The following is a 17,465-nucleotide window of genomic DNA, read 5'->3' on the forward strand; positions in this document are numbered from 1 at the left end:
ACAGATTTAAAATCCCGCATTTGGCACTGTACATCATGTGTACTTTTTTACTTTCAATTTTACAGGAATCATTGGGTTGGGAAGGTGGCTAAGAGGGTGAAAGGACTTCCTTCCAAGCCTGATGGCTTGGGTTACAGTCCTGAATCTCATGGAAAAAAGAGAGCTGAGCTCTGAGATTTGGCTTCTGTCCTCCACATGCATGTTGGGGCACGCGCGCACACACACACACACACACACACACACACACACACACACACAAATAAATAAATAGATAGATAGATAGATAGATAGATAGATAGATAGATAGATAAAATTAGGATAGTTATTTTTAAACCTTTGAGTTAGACAAGACAGGCAAAAGTAACACAAGCATCACATAAAATATTATTCACACCATAAGAAGATACATGTGCCCTGATCTCAACTTCCTTCATATAATAATCTTCAGGTATAATCTATCTTAGGTAAAATAATTATATTCATTCATTCATTCACCATCTATTAAAAACCATTAGGGCTAGAGAGATGTCTCAGTGGTACTGTGCAAGCATGAGGACACAAGTTCAGATACCTAGCACCTATGTAAAAGCTGTGTGTGGCCACATGTGCCTAACCCCAGAGCTGGGCCTGGAGCAAGAGGATTTGGAGGGCAGGCTTCTGCTCAACAGCATAATCAAAAAGCAGTGAGCTCCAAGTCCAATCAGAGATATTACACCAAAGGAAAATGAAACAGTAAAGAGTAATACGCCCAATGTCCTGCACATACCCATGGGTATGCACACATATACATGCATACATGCATATACCACACACACAGAAAGACAAACTCATGCCTCTCAAGTACTCAGTACATTTATTTCTTTAGGCTTTTTAACAAGATGTTCTACAGCTAGTGAAAATGTTATGATGAGTTACAACTATTTGCTGCACTTGCCATAATTCTTCACAAACAACCAACAGGAGGATGTTTTATGATTTATTTTTTGATAACCTTCAAGTTGACCCTCACAGACACTTGCCATTGTATATCTAAAATAGACCTTCCTTTTTAAAGACTGCTCTGTATTTCTCCATAAGCAATAGAAAAATCTGTCCTAATTCTTCTGTGAGTAGTATATTCCTATGATAGGAAATTTAACCAATGCTTTTAGAAACTTTGAATAAAATGATAGCACATTGATATTGTGATATGAATGGTAGGCACTAACTTGGATGTTGCCGTGGAGGGATATATATATATATATATATATATATATATATATATATATATGTATATATATATATATATGTATGTATGTATATATATATATATATATATATATATATATATATATATAAAGCCCTAAGTCAGCAGACCTTTAGACAGAGCAATTATACTTGGAGGTGGGGTGGGGGAGGGTGGCTAACCTATTCCATATGAGACCTATAAAAGGGTTTGTTATTTCCTAGATTCCAAATAGCAACTGTACCTACAAAATTTGAGTCTGTCCTTAAGCGATTGTCCTAACACTGAACTTTTCAAAACACGAGCTTTGAGCTGTTTCTGTAGTTTCAGACCTGACTGAGAACTTTTGTCTGCCTTCTCCACAGATTTCATTCTTGCTTACCCAGCTTTCACAGTTATGTAAGCTAATCCGTGGAGGCAAATAAAGAAATATGTACACTGGAACGATGGATTGACAGTTTAGAGCACTTGCTGCTCCTCCAGAGGACCAGAGTTTGGCTTCCAGCACTCACATTGACACCCCACAACTTCTTGTGACTCTAACACAAGGAGAAGATCTGGCATCCTCTTCTGTCTTCCCAGGCAAAACACACACACACACACACACACACACACACACACACACACACACACACACTATATATATATATATATAGTGTGTGTGTGTGTATATATATAAAATTATGTATTATGTTATATGCAATTTTATTTTGTATATGGGTTGAAGATTTATTGTGCAAATGTCTGAAATCTAATCTACCCTAAGTTCAAAGTTTTGTGAGCATTAACATGATATTACGATGGAAGATTGCACACCATGAAATTATCATGAACAAAATTAACAATATGTAAAGTTATAGCTCTATATTGTAAATAGCTATGCTCATGTTTAGAATTAATCCATCCCCTTATATTGCAAGTATTCCAAAATCGGGAAAAATAAATATAAAAAATGTCTGAGATACTTTTAATCCCAGATACGAGACAGTCTGCATATATAAAAGATATGAGCCTTTACATATATGTGGGTGGAGTCTAAGGGGTGGATCTAATGATAGGGGAAAAATTAGTCAGCACTTTAAAGTGTGGGGAAAGTCTCTGTCGATTCAGGGCGTCACAGTGTACCAAGGAACACACACCGTATAGGAGTTGAGAATAGCCCCAGTCAGTCAGCAAGACATGGGACTATCATGTTGTCCTGTGATACTGTGACCTAAAACATTAATTTTGCTACTAAACATCTGATTGGCATGTTGGAAGTGTGAGCTAGTAAATACCATTACTTTGACAAGTTACATTTATAATAGAAAACTAATAAAGACTTTTAAGTCTGAGAATCATAATACTAGGTGAATGATATTAGTTCCAGCATGTAATCAGCAAGAGTTTTTATTTTCCCTTCCAACTTTTTCTCCTTTTTGGTTACTATTCAATATCCTCCCTTCTCTCTCTGTCTGCAGATTGTTATGGGACTAGCCTGGCCTCTCAATTTTCAGAAGTGAGCAAATAACCCAAGAGTGGCTGAAAGGCATCTGTATGGAGAGTTCCTTTGTAAGTACTTGGAAAGTGAAGACAGTCCAAGGAGAAAGTCCCTGGACAATGGGCTACCTCAAGAGACTAAAGTGGAGAGCCTTTCGGTGGCGAAGTTTTCTCTCACTGCTCTGTTGCATGAGTTAATACATTTCCTGTTTAGCTCATCGGTTTTGAAATTATTTGCAAACAAAAAGATCTAGAAGAAGCAATGCGTGGATGCTTATGATAACTTAAATATTATATTTTCTGAATAATATAAGGTTTAACATTAAAAACCAGCATGAGCTTCTTTACCTGAGAGTCCGTAGTATTTAGTTGTCTTGTCTGCAGAGACACTACAGTTGACCCTTCCCATTGGGTCTCCTGCAGCTGTTCTGTGCTTTCTTGGCAGCTAAATGCTCCTTCCACATCCAGATGTGAGCCTGATGCATCACATCTATAATGAAAGATCTTCTTATGTAATTGTGTATCTGGTGACTCTCTTCCTTGGGTAGTCGAAGACTCTGTGGAGTCAAGGACTGGTAAGTCTTATCAGCCTATCCCCTCAGGCTGACACATGAGAAGTTCCCAGTGTACTGCTGGTGAATGAATGAGATTATGAGGCTAACACTGCAACCTAAGTTCATAAAAGGAAAGCACCCTTTCTAAGACCTATGTGAGAAAATCCGGGTATCTTTGCATCTGAAATACAACACTTGCTTTTACTGCCAGTGATTCTGTTTCATCGCTATTCTTAGCGTAATCTCATACAAATCAGCTTAGATTGTCTTCTACAAATTTAATTGAAAGTTAAGAGCTAACATGTGTAAGCCGTGTTTAAGCAAATTACAAAGTGCTTTTCATACACACCAGCTCCCATAATCCTTACAAAAATCCCCAGTCTGAAGAGCCAAAGCTCAAGGGGGGCTATTGAGCTTTATGGAGTTGGGACACCAACTCTCTCCTAGACCGCAAATGTAGTGCCAAAGTCTTAAAGAAAAGGAGCCCATTCACATTTTAAAATTCCTGTCCTTTGTCCCTTAAGCAAGGTATTATTCATTTTAAGACTTAGAGCCCCATATATCTATATATAGATATATAGATATATATACACACAGTATATGTACATTGTATATATATATATATACACAATGTGTATATATATACACAATATATACACATTGTATATATATCTATATATATGCATATATATATATATACAATTTTGTAAGTCAGATATAAAACAATCTGAAAAGTGGGGACATATTGACATTTAGTTGATTTAGAAGATAACCATTCTATCTTGAGTCTGATGCATAAAGCAAAAGTTTACTCAAGTATGAGGGGTATCGGGAGTTTATTTGGACATGGGTTCAGGTCTGTGTAGTTTTATCTCTATAAAAGGAAAAAAAAATACATTTACTTATCAAGCTCAGTCAGAATTTCAAGCCATGTCTGGTCCCAAGAAAAAGGAAGTTTGATTTTCGTGGGGTTTTGTCTTTATTTTTTGCTTTTCTATAAGCAAGAATATTTTAGCGTCTACATTGTGAAAAGTAGTGCTTAAGAGGGCTACTTTGGCGTAACAAGCTGTTGCTTTCTTGGAGATGCAGGATTGAAAAACTCCTTATGCGGGTGAGGCCTGTTTTCCTCATTTTGTAATTGTCATAATCCACCAGAAATGATATCCAGTGCCACGTGACTCTACGGCTGTCTCGCACATGGATAGAATAATATATCTCTGTTTCCTCCAAGCCAAACCCCAGTCCTCTCCTTCTGTTTCTCTACTCATCCAAAGTCCCTCTAACGTCACTTGGAAATGAATATGAGCACTCATGGACAGAGAGGGAACAGGGCATTCTCGGGTTCTGCCGGTATCGTGTGCTGCTTGATGTCGTAAACAGTAAATCCTTTATTCTGGAAGCCTGCTCATTTTCACACCATTCTCTCACTCCCTTGCAGTTGTCCAGATTTTTAAATTCGGCCTCTCACATTAATCCCACAACTGCTGGTCCAGACAGGTGCAGGGATCAGAGTAGCTCCGTTAAGCGAAACATCTAGCTTACGGGTGATAAGGGGCTCTTTTTACTCCCTCAAGTCATAGGGGAAATGTGAGGTCTTCAAATGCTAAAACCACACAATTAAGCTTTAATATTCACTTAAATATATACATCTAACATACCCCCTAACAGATACACACACGCACAATACACACACACACACACACACACACACACACACACACTGCAGACAGACACACAGCCTTGTTGGACATTAATGTAGCACTAGTTTCTTTATAAAACAAGACTTCTTATGAATAAAAGCCATCGAGACATGAGGCTCTGCCTCTGTGGCAACCCCTTCCTTTCTGAGCCTTAACAGGTACGTACTAGCACTCTTGCTGTCGTAAAAGCCTAAAGATAACTCTTTGCAGGGGGAATATCTCTAGGCTCAATGACACTCCAGGCTTTTATAGTTTTATGAGTTCAAAATAAATTATATGTGATTCAAGAATAGAAAGATGAGGCTGAGCCTGCCTGACAGGAGCCTTCCAGTTCAGATTCTACTTCTGCTAGGAGCCGAGCATGAGAAAACACTGACATTTATCAGTCCTCCCAGTTCTGAGCATAAGAGAACTTTCCAACTTCATTGCTGTAATGACTGAGTTGTTCTCCAGTTCTCCATAGGAAAATATAAATATCACAGTGATTCCTGGTTGACCATTAATTTGAAGAACTCAGCAGAAAACACACTCTCCGATAGCAACATTACTTTGCATTCAGAAGTCAAAAACAATTTGCGCATTCACTGCCACAACTTTGCACCAGAGTTCTCATGACTGTCACCACTTACCGTAGAGTATTCTTCCCAAGAAGCCAGGTCAGTCATGTTTGATGAGGCTTAGTCTTCTAACAGAGCAAAACCCAAAACTCTGGCTGGTGTTTATGTATTGGCAATCAAACAGGAAGAAGTTAGTATTTTCAGGGCTGACCTTCCAGAACTAGTATATAAGGTGAGACCCAATGCAAAATAAATATGCACTCCTTTAAGGATATTGAGAATTACAAAATCACGACATTGGATCTTGGGAAGTGATGCGAGAAGTAAGAGTGCTTGCTGGGCAGGTACACCGGTCTGAATTTTCATCTCTAGCTAGCACCCATATAAAAAGTTGGTCATGAGAAATTCTTGCCTATAACCTCAGCACTGTGGGACGGAGACATAATAATCACTGGAACTTGCTGGACCCAGCTTTGCTCCAGGTTCAAGAAACTGTCTCAAAGGATTAAGGCAAAAGGAGAGAATGGGACACCCTGCATCCTCCGTGTGTACATGGGCTGATGCACCTCTACATACACGCTCATGTAAGTACCCCCAACAAACACAGATGAACAATCGGCTATGCGTGAAGCTGTTCTAAACAAGTCCCTGTGTGACTGCACAAGTCTATGTCCACAAGGCCAGCACTACGCTGACACTTACATCACAGTATATCCAGTAGATTTTAAGTGCATTGAGGCAATGAGTAAGACTTATTTATTCATCCCGGAAACCTTGGTATTACACAGCTTCTACTACATGCCTTCTCTTTAAATGAACTAAATATTTCCAAGAAACTTCTATTTCATTTGTTAGGTGGGCAGTAATGTGCTATGAAAGACCTTGTCATAGTCTAAGTCAGAGTTCTGAACATGGCCTCTATCCAGCAACACTAGCATCATCAAAAAACTTGACAGAAACATAAACTCACTACATCCACTCAGACCTACAGAATCAGAGATTGGGGATCTAACCAAGGTCTGGGCAACACTAAACCAGGAAATAATAGAGAGCTGGAGGGAACAGGGCCAAAACACTGACAGGCATGGCTGGCCAGAGTGGCTTACCATTTGTAGGAGAATACAAGTTTGGGATAATTCTCAAGTTTGAGGGCGTTATTTCGGCTACAGTGTAGGACCACTTATTAAAATAAGGCAAGGAGGGTCAATTCCCAGCAAGCAAGAGGAATTGCATTTGGGAATAAATACATAAATAAAATGTCCTCTTATCCACACCGTTTCTACCTTCTGATGCTTGGAATCATTTAATCACAAATGGTTAAGATATCATATAATAATTATAATTATTATTATTATTGTTATCATTATCTAAGAATATAATGTGTTGTTTTGTCTGAAATAAGATAAAGTGAGATACATGCTTTCCAACCTACATCATGCCTTTATTACTTTCTTTTTCTGTAATTTAAAAAATGTTTCTTTTAAATATCCTTTTTTTTCAGTTTCCATTTTTGATGGTTGCAGATATAATACACATTCAAACAATTGTTTCACATAAGAAAGTTAGCTAGCATCCCCTCCATAAACAAGCTCTATTAATGTGGACACTTTTATGTATAAAAAATAATCATATCATTCACTAAATGATTCTTTCCTATGAGATCATGGTCAGGAAGCTACACCATTATTCCGAATGCTGTGAAAACACATTTCTGAAGAGTACCCTACATCTATTAAATCATACCATCAGGGAATTATATGCAGACATTGCAGTTTGATTGAGACCTGTGATAGATCTGACTCCACTGGGTTTGGGAACTATTGTTATCGAGTTGTAAAATGACAAGAGGGACATGTGTAGAGAACTCATAGCAAGACAGGGTAGTTCAGTGTCTTTTTAATTTATAAATCCCTTGTGGAAAACGTAATATATTAGGAAAAAATTCTATCAGTGGTTTGATTTCTATGAATTGTTTGGTTATCACAAGTGAGGATTATGTCCTTGTGGTTCAACCCCATGAGAATGCATATGTATCTACCTCTCTCATTAAAGTATAGCCATCTTAATTTCCACTAATAAGAATAAGATTCCAGAACAAATTTTCTCTAAGCATATTTTGAACATAGAAGTTCATAAGGCAAAATACAAATTATGGGAACAAAGAATTACTCACAATAAACATAGGTTATCTTTAGAATTAATGTGCTTTCTGTGCAAACATATAACAGAAATGGAGGAATAATTCTGAAAATATGACAAAATAGAATATTTGCCCTTGAAATGAAAACTATTATATCTCCTGAATAGCTAAGTAAAATATAATGCTACACACATAAAATAATCAAGTATTTCATTCTATATATTGATTCTTCACGTGACTTAATAATGTAAAAGCATCCACACTGTGGCATTTATCAACACAATTTTATAAACAAATTATTTCACTGTGTGAATATATTTCATGTATTTATTATTGAATTGATGGTAATATATCACATTTATTGGCTGGTTTGAGAGATGATTCTATAATGTCTGTGTGCTTAAATTTTCCATGATAAACATCTTCATTTCTTCTTGGTGTCTACACAGAATGGGAAGGCATAGGAACAATTACTTAAGGAGAGACCACAGACGTTTTCTATACGTCTTCTGTAGTCTAAATTTCCACAAAAATGAATGAAACTTTATACAGAATAGGTGTGGCAAAACCAATCAACCAATCAATCAACAGTCACATTTTAAACTTTTTCATCTGACTGTATACTTCCACATATTCTTAAGTCCTTGCTGTCACCTGTTCTTCTTCTCCCCATACGTCTCCATTTTCCAAATATGGAGTTAAAGTATTCTGTACACAAAGTTCATGAATGGAACTTACTATTTGGGTTAAAGTACAGGCTGCAATAATACTCAATAAATTCCCCTCGAGCTTGAAATTTCATTTCTATTGGTCATGGTTTCCTTCTGTTTGACAGACATAAAAATGTTATGTTTGTTTCCTCATATTTTTATTATAACTGAGGAGTTAAACAGTGCTTATAAATAGGGATTTTTTTCTAGAACTCTGTGAGATGACCCTAAAATTAGAAATATTCTTGAAGTTTCATTTACTACTCTTTTTTTTTTGATAAAATGAACTGTCTTTTATTTTATTTTTTTTTTGTTTTTTTTCTTGTGCATAATACAGATGGCATTTATTTAAAAAGCCAAGCTTTGCAATAAACTGCATGCAGATCATATATTGTGTGTCATCAGATGGGTCACTCAAGCTCTCTGAGTTTCTTCACCATCTGTAAACAGATTGAAGTAGTAATTAAAACCTTTGGCATACATCTTAGAATGTGTTGTGCTCATAGCCCAGTTTTGTATTAATATTCCCTCTCATAAGGCAGTCTCTTTCATCTGTTAATGCACAGCGTGACTCAGTTCATCTTTCTTCCTTGTTTTCAAATCCCAGTTTTCTTTTCTTTTTTTTTTTATTAACTTGAGTATTTCTTATATACATTTCGAGTGTTATTCCCTTTCCCGGTTTCCGGGCAAACATCCCCCTCCCCCCTCCCCTTCCTTATGGGTGTTCCCCTCCCAACCCTCCCCCCACTGCCGCCCTCCCCCCAACAGTCTAGTTCACTGGGGGTTCAGTCTTAGCAGGACCCAGGGCTTCCCCTTCCACTGGTGCTCTTACTAGGATATTCATTGCTACCTATGGGGTCAGAGTCCAGGGTCAGTCCATGTATAGTCTTTAGGTAGTGGCTTAGTCCCTGGAAGCTCTGGTTGCTTGACATTGTTGTACTTTTGGGGTCTCGAGCTCCTTCAAGCTCTTCCAGTTCTTTCTCTGATTCCTTCAACGGGGGACCTATTCTCAGTTCAGTGGTTTGCTGCTGGTATTCGCCTCTGTATTTGCTGTATTCTGGCTGTGTCTCTCAGGAGCGATCTACATCCGGCTCCTGTCAGTCTGCACTTCTTTGCTTTATCCATCTTGTCTAATTGGGTGGCTGTATATGTATGGGCCACATGTGGGGCAGGCTCTGAATGGGTGTTCCTTCTGTCTCTGTTTTAATCTTTGCCTCTCTCTTCCCTGCCAAGGGTATTCTTGTTCCCCTTTTAAAGAAGGAGTGAAGCATTCACATTTTGATCATCCGTCTTGAGTTTCATTTGTTCTAGGCATCTAGGGTAATTCAAGCATTAAATATCCTTTTTAAAATTTTTTTATTAGATGTATTTCTTTACTTACATTGCAAATGGTACTCCCATTCCCAGTTTCCTGTCCATAAGCCCGCAACCCCACCCACTCCCCCATACAGGTGTTCCCCCATCCACCTCCCTTACCGCCCACCCCCAACATCCCCCTGCACTGGGGGTCCACCTTGGCAGGACCAGGGGCTTCCCCTTCGACTGGTGCCCCAACAAGGTTATTCTCTGCTACATATGCAGTTGGAGCCCTGGGTCAGTCCATGTATAGTCTTTGGGTAGTGGTTTAGTCCCTGGAAGCTCTGGTTGGTTGACATTGTTGTTCTTATGGGGTTGCAAGCCCCTTCAGCTCTTTCAATCCTTCCTCTAATTCCCCTAAATGGGGTCCTGTTCTCAGTTCAGTGATTTGCTGCTAGCATTGACCTCTGTGTTGGACATGTTCTGGATGTGTCTCTCAGGAGAAATCTATATCCGGTCCCTTTCAGCCTGCACTTTTTAGATTCATCAATCTTATCTAGTTTTGGTGGCTGTACACATATGGGCCACATGTGGAGCAGGCTCTGAATGGCCATTCCTTGAGTAGCTTCTCTAAACTTTGCTTCCATATCTCCTTCTATAGATATTTTTTCCCCTTTCAAGAAGGAGTGGGAACATCCGAATTTTGGTCATCCTTATTCTTGAGCTTCCTGTGGTCTGTGGACTGCATCTTGGGTAATTCAAGCTTTTGGGCTAATATCCATTTATCAATGAATGCATATCAAGTATGTTTTTCTGTGATTGGGTTACCTCACTCAGGATGATATTTTCTTGTTTTTTAAAGATTTATTCATTTATTATATATAAGTACACTGTAGCTGTCTTCAGATACTCCAGAAGAGGGAATCGGATCTCTTTACAGATGGTTGTGAGCCACCATGTAGTTGCTGGGAATTGAACTCTGAACTCAGGACCTCTGGAAGAGTAGTTGGGTGCTCTTAACCGCTGAGCCATCTCTCCAGCCCCAGGATGATATTTTCTAGTTCATTCCACTTGCCTATGAATTTCATGAAGTCGTTGTTTTTGATAGCTGAATAGTACTCCATTGTGTAGATGTACCACATTTTCTGTATCCATTCCTCTGTTGAAGGGCATCTGGGTTCTTTCCAGCTTCTGGCTATTACAAATAGCATGCTATGAACATAGTGGAGCATGTGTCTATGTTGTATGTTGGATTATGTTTTGGGTAAATGCCTAAGAGAGGTATAGCTGGGTCCTCAGGTAGTAGAATGTCCAATTTTCTGAGGAATTTCCAGTCTGATTTCCAGAATGGTTGTACCAGTCTGCAATCCCACTAGCAATGGAGGAGTGTTCCTCTTTCTCTGCATCCTTGCCAGCATCTGCTATCACCTGAGTTTTTGATCTTAGTCATTCTGACTGGTGTGAGGTGGAATCTCAGGGTTGTTTTGATTTGCATTTCCCTGATGACTAAGGATGTTGAACATTTCTTTAGGTGCTTCTCAGCCATTCGATATTCCTCAGCTGAGAATGTTTTGTTTCGCTCTGTACCCCATTTTTAATAGGGTGATTTGGTTCTCTGGAGCCTAACTTTTTGAATTCTATGTATTTTTGGATATTAGCCCTCTATCTGTTGTAGGATTGGTAAACATCTTTTCCCTATCTGTTGGTTGCCGTTTTGTCCTAATGACAGTGTCCTTTGCCTTAGAGAAGCTTTGCAATTTTATGAGGTCCCATTTGTTGATTCTTGACCTTAGAGCATAAGCCATTGGTGTTTTGTTAAGGAAATTTTCCCAGTGCCCATGTGTTCGAGACTCTGCACCACTCTTTCTTCTATTAGTTTGAATGTATCTGGTTTGATGTGGAGGTCCTTGATCCACTTGGACTTAAGCTAAGTGCCCACAGGTGTGTGGGTTCATTTCTGGGTCTTCAATTCTGTTCCACTGATCTATCTGACTGTCTCTGTACCAATACTACACAGTTTTTATGACAATTGCTCTGTAATACTGCTTGAAGTCAGGGATGGTGATTCTCCAAGAAATTCTTTTATTGTTGAGTATAGTTTTCCACTATCCTGGTTTTTTGTTATTCCAAATGAATTTGCAAGTTGCTTTTGAATTTGGATGGGGAGTGCATTGAATGTGTAGATTGCTTTTGGTAAAATGGCCATTTTTACTATATTAATCCTGCCAATCCAGGAGCATGGGAGATCTTTCCATCTTCTGAGATCTTCCTCAATTTCTTTCTTCAGAGACTTGAAGCTCTTGTCATACAGATCTTTCACTTGCTTGGTTAAAGTCACACCAAGATATTTTATATTATTTGGGACTATTGTGAAGGGTGTCATTTCTTTCATTTCTTTCTCAGCCTGTTTATTCTTTGAGTAGAGGAAGGCTACTGATTTGTCTGACTTAATTTTATACCCCAACACTTTGCTGAAGATGTTTATCAGGTTAAGTAGTTCTCTGTTGGAACTTTTGGGGTCACTTCAGTATACTATCATATCATCTGCAAATAGTGATAATTTGACTTCTTCCCTTCCAATTTGTATCCCTTTGACCTCCTTTTGTTGTCTGATTGCTCTGGCTAGGACTTTGAGGACTATATTGAATAAGTAGGGAGAGAGTGGGCAGCCTTGTCTATTTTCTGATTTTAGTGGGATTGCTTCAAGTTTCTCTCTATTTAGTTTGATGTTGGCTACTGGTTTGCTGTATATTGCTTTTACTATGTTTAGGTATGGGCCTTGAATTCCTGACTTTTCCAGGACTTTTATCATGAAGAGGACTTTTATCATGTTGAATTTTGCCAAATGCTTTCTCAGCATCTAATGAAATGATCATATCTTTCTTATCTTTGACCTTGTTTATATAGTGGATTACGTTGATAGATTTCCATATATTAAACCATCCCTGCATCCCTGTGATGAAGCCTACTTGACCATGATGGATGATTGTTTTGATGTGTTCTTGGATTCAGGTTGTAAAAATTTTAATGAGTATTTTTGTGTCAATATTCATAAGGGAAAATGGTCTGAAGTTCTCTTTCTTTGTTGGGTCTTTGTGTGGTTTAGGTATAAGAGTAATTGTGGCTTCGTAGAAGGAATTTGGTAGTGCTCCGTCTGTTTCTATTTTGTGGAATAGTTTGGACAGTATTGGTATGAGGTTTTCTATGAAGGTCTGATAGAATTCTGCACTGAACCCATTTGGTTCTGGGCTTTCTTTGGTCGGGAGACTTTTAATAACTGCTTCTATTTCTTTAGGAGATATGGGACTGTTTAGATGGTTTATCTGTTTCTGATTTAACTTTGGTACCTGGTATCTGTCTAGAAAATTGTCCATTTCCTCCAGATTTTCCAGTTTTGTTGAATATAGGCTTTTGTAGTAGGATCTGATGATTTTTTTCAATTTCTTCAGATTCTGTTGCTATGTCTCCCTTTTCACTTCTGATTTTCTTAATTTGGATACACACTCTGTGACCTCTGGTTAGTCTGGCTAAGGGTTTATCTATCTTGTTGATTTTCTCAAAGAACCAGCTCCTGGTTTTGTTGATTCTTTGTATAGTTCTTTTCATTTCTACTTGGTTGATTTCAGCTCTGAGTTTGATTATTTCCTGCTTCTACTCCTCTTGGGTTTATTTATTTATTTTTGTTGTAGAGCTTTTAGGTGTGCTGTCAAGCTGCTGATATATGCTCTCTCCTGTTTCTTTCTGCAGGCACTCAGAGCTATGAGTTTTCCTCTTAGTACCCCTTTCATTGTGTCCCATAAGTTTGGGAATGTTGTATCTTCATTTTCATTAAATTCTAAGAAGTCTTTAATTTCTTTCTTTATTTCTTCCTTGACCAAGTTGTCGTTAAGTAGAGCATTGTTCAACGTCCATGTACATGTGTGCTTTCTGTTCTTATTGTTGTTATTGAAGACCAGTCTTAGTGCATGGTGATCTGATAGGATGCTTGGAATTATTTCTATCTTCCTGCATTTGTTGAGGCCTGTTTTGTGACTGATTATATGATTAATTTTGGAGAAGGTACCATGAGGTGCTGAGAAGAAGGTATATCCTTTTGTTTTAGGATGGAATGCTCTATAAGTATCTGTTAAATCCTTTTGGTTCATAACTTCTGTTAGTTTCTCTATGTCTCTGTTTAATTTCTGTTTCTATGATCTGACCATTTATAAGAGTGGGATGTGTGAGATACAATGTGTGTTTTGAGCTTTAGTAAGGGTTCTTTTATGAACGTAGGTGCCCTTGCATTTTGGAGCATAGATATTTAGGATTGAGAGTTCATCTTGGTGGATTTTTCCTCTGATGAATATGAAGTGTCCTTCCTTATCTTTTTTATGTCTTTTGGTTGAAAGTCAATTTTATTCGATATTAGAACGGTGACTCAAGCTTGTTTCTTCAGGCCATTTGCTTGGAAAGTTATTTTCCAGCCATTTCCTCTGAGGTAGTGTCTGTTTTTTTCTCTGAGGCATGTTTCCTGAATGCAGCAAAATGCTGGGTCCTCTTTATGTATCCAGTCTGTTAGTCTATGTCTTTTTATTGGGGAATTGAGTCCATTGATGTTGAGAGATATTAAGGAATGGTGATTGTTGGTTCCTATTATTTTTGTTGTTAGGGGTGGAATTATGTTTGTGTGTTTCTCTTTTGATTTCTTTACAAGGAGATTATATTCCTGCTTTCTGTACAGTGTAGTTTCTCTCCTTGTGTTGGAGTTTTCCATCCATTATCCTTTGTAGGGCTGGATTTGTAGGAAGATATTGTGTAAATTTGGTTTTGTCATGGAATATCTTGGTTTCTCCATCTATGTTAATTGAGAGTTTTGCAGGATACAGTAATCTGGGATAGCAGTTGTGTTCTCTTAGGGTCTGTATGACAACTGTCCAGGATCTTCTGGCTTTCATAGTCTCTGGTGAGAAGTCTGGTGTAATTCTTATAGGTCTGTCTTTATATGTCACTTGACCTTTTTCCCTTACTGCTTTTAATATTCTTTCTTTGTTTCGTACATTTGATGTTTTGACTATTATGTGACAGGAGGAATTTCTCTTCTGGTCCAATCTATTTGGAGTTCTATAGACTTCTTGTATGTTTATGGGCATCTCTTTCTTTGGGTTAGGGAAGTTGTCTTCTATAATTTGTTGAATATATTTACTGTCCCTTTAAGTTGGGAGTCTTCACTTTCTTCTATAACTATTATCCTTAGATTTGATCTTCTCATTGTGTCCTGAATTTCCTGGATGTTTTGGACTAGGAGCTTTTTGTGTTTTACATTATCTTTGACAATTGTGTGGATGTTTTCTATGGTATCTTCTGCCCCTGAGATTCTCTCTTCTATCTCTTGTATTCTCTTGGTGATGCTTGTATCTATGACTCCTTGTCTCTTCCTTAGGTTTTCTATATTCAGGGTTGTGTCCCTTTGTGGTTTCTTTATTGTTTCTATTTCCATTTTTAAATCCTGAACAGTTTAGTTCAATTCCTTCATCTGCTTGGTTGTGTTTTCCTGTAGTTCTTTCAGGGATTTTTGTGTTTCCCCTTTAAGGGCTTCCACTTGTTTACTTGTGTTTTCCTGCATTTCTTTAATGGAGTTCTTTATGTCCTTCTTAAAGTCCTCCATCATTATCATGAAATGTGATTTTAAATCTAATCTTGCTTTTCCAATGTGTTTGGATATCCAGTATTTTCTTTGTTGGGAGAACTGGGCTGTGATGATGCCAAGTCGTCTTGGTTTCTGTTGCTTAGGCTCCTGCACTTGCCTCTAGCCATTGGCTTGTCTCTGGTGTTTGCTTGTCTTGCTGTTTCTGAGAGTGACTTGACCCTGCTGTAGGCCTCTGTGTCAGCTCCAGTAGAACTGTTTTCCTTCAGCCTTTTCTGAGAACAGGTGCTCCGATTTCAGGTGTGTCAGTGCTCCTGGAGACTGTCTTCCAGCTCTAGGCGTGGGCAGGAATCAGAAGGGTCCTGCCCCCAATTGCTCCTAGGTCCTTGCACCCAGGGGGCACAGTTAGCACTAGGCGATTCCCCCTTGGGTCTGGAATGTGGGCAGAGGGATGTCTCCTCTAACTTCTCAGGAGTGTCCACACTTTTGAGGGTCCAGCTCTCTCCTCCATGGGATTTGGGTTCAGGGAAGTGTTTGGCCAGTTCAGTTCCATCCTGGTGCAGACCAGAACCACAAGTACTGGCAGCTGACTGTTCCTTTATTTCTGTGTCCAGAGGCACTGTACAGTTTCCCCTTGGACCAGTGATGTGGCAGAGGTGTGCGGAAGTGGCAGTCTGTCCTGTGGTCTCAGGATGTCTGTACTTCTGGGTGTTCAGCTCTCCCCTTTATTACTTTCAAATAGTCTAATCTCCCCACTGCAGAGGGAATTTTAAAAAGTCCCTAGTACTCTGCAGGTCCTGCAGGTGTGGCTGCTGTGTCGCCTGTGCATTAATAGATTGCAAGGAGGAGAAAGGCTATGTCTATGCTCAGTGTTCTGACCTGAATACATCTGAATGATCAGTAGCCTAATAGTTCCTGGGACTCAAGCCTGAGACAACCACTAGTCTGGTACCAGAGGCAGAACTGATCGCTCCAGGGTAGAGAGGAACAGCCATGCTGGTTTCCTGGCATGTGTTGCTACCAAGGAGCCACATCTGGCTGGGTCTGTGGCCCTGCAGCAACAGAGGGTCTGTTACTACCAAAGGCTAGGCAGATGTCCGTAAGTCTGTGCTGCTGTCTCTGCATAAGCTGGTGTCTGAAGGCTGTGCAGAACTTGCCCCACCCCCTCACCAAGGCATTGTGAGAGAGCTAGTCCTAGGGGCAGGAGAGCAAGAAATTGTTGAGGGTCTGCACAAAGCAGGGACTATTGATACAAACCTGGGAAAGCTGGCCTTGCCACTCATCTTCCAGGCAGTGGAGTGGACAAGGGAAAGACAGCCTCTTCCCCACTGAATTCTCACCATTTGTAACAGGTGTAAGACATGGCACTGGGGTTATGAGAGCAGAAAAGCTATCCCTGCCCCTTGCCACCTGCGGCACTTGGGAGAGTGGGCTCTGTACTTTACCTGGGCAGCACAGTAGAACTGACCTTGGTGGCAGGGGCACAGGTAAGGCAGCCCTAAGAGCATGAGTGTGGGAGAGCAGGTCCCACCACTTTCCTGCCCATGTAGTGACTTGGGTGAGGGAGAGATCCACCCTGTTGCCCTTTGCCACCCACAGCAGGCAGGAGAGCTAGCCCTGAGGACATTAGAACAGGAGAGCTGTCCCTGCCCTTCACCTGATGCAGCAGTTAAAAAACAAGTGGGCCCTGCCTGTCACCTGGGCAGCATGGTAGAGCTTGCCCTGGGTGTGGGGCTTAGAGGTGAGCCAGCCCTAGGGGAATAAGCATGAGAAATCCAGTGATGCCTCCTGTGTGATGTGCAGTAGCACGGCATGGAGGAGGGAGAGGTGCCTTCCACTTTTCCCTCACTCCTTGCCGTCTATGGCGGGTGGGAGAATTGACTCCCGGATGATGAGAGTGGGGGAACTGTCATGTCTCTCACTTTCTGCACCTCACTTGGGCAGCAGCATAGAGCTGGCACTGGCTGTGAAGGTTGCTGGCGAGCTGACCCCTAGGATGTGAGAGTGGGAAAGCCTACTTTCTGACCAGTTCAGATAGTTCTAGGACCCAGATCCATGGCTTTCAATTGGCCCACCTTGACCTCTACCCTACCAACGAACTGCTGGAGTGCATGAAGGGGCTGGTCCTACAGATAACAGAAGTACAGGAGCTCCATGACACAGGGCAACAGACAGGATCTA

General features: G+C 39.8%; 1 protein-coding gene, 1 long non-coding RNA gene and 1 other non-coding gene across 4 annotated transcripts in view; 2 read left to right on the forward strand and 1 right to left on the reverse strand.

The window, feature by feature from the left end:
* The window catches only part of LOC102555143 (uncharacterized), a 52,589-nt gene extending 49,685 nt beyond the window's left edge, over nucleotides 1-2,904 (forward strand). Inside the window, exon 5 of the long non-coding RNA XR_005497589.2 lies at nucleotides 2,686-2,904. This is a non-coding gene — a long non-coding RNA (uncharacterized LOC102555143). The remainder of the gene's footprint in view (nucleotides 1-2,685) is intronic.
* Nucleotides 1-17,465, reverse strand: part of LOC134483923 (glyceraldehyde-3-phosphate dehydrogenase-like) — a 470,368-nt gene that overhangs the window by 297,133 nt on the left and 155,770 nt on the right. The gene's annotated exons all lie outside the window — the stretch shown is intronic.
* LOC120099018 (small nucleolar RNA SNORA17) lies at nucleotides 16,065-16,197 on the forward strand. The gene has a single exon (XR_005497850.1). It is a non-coding gene; the product is annotated as a small nucleolar RNA SNORA17 (small nucleolar RNA).

This window comes from Rattus norvegicus, chromosome 20, assembly GCF_036323735.1.
Source record: "Rattus norvegicus strain BN/NHsdMcwi chromosome 20, GRCr8, whole genome shotgun sequence".
Lineage (NCBI taxonomy): Eukaryota > Metazoa > Chordata > Mammalia > Rodentia > Muridae > Rattus > Rattus norvegicus.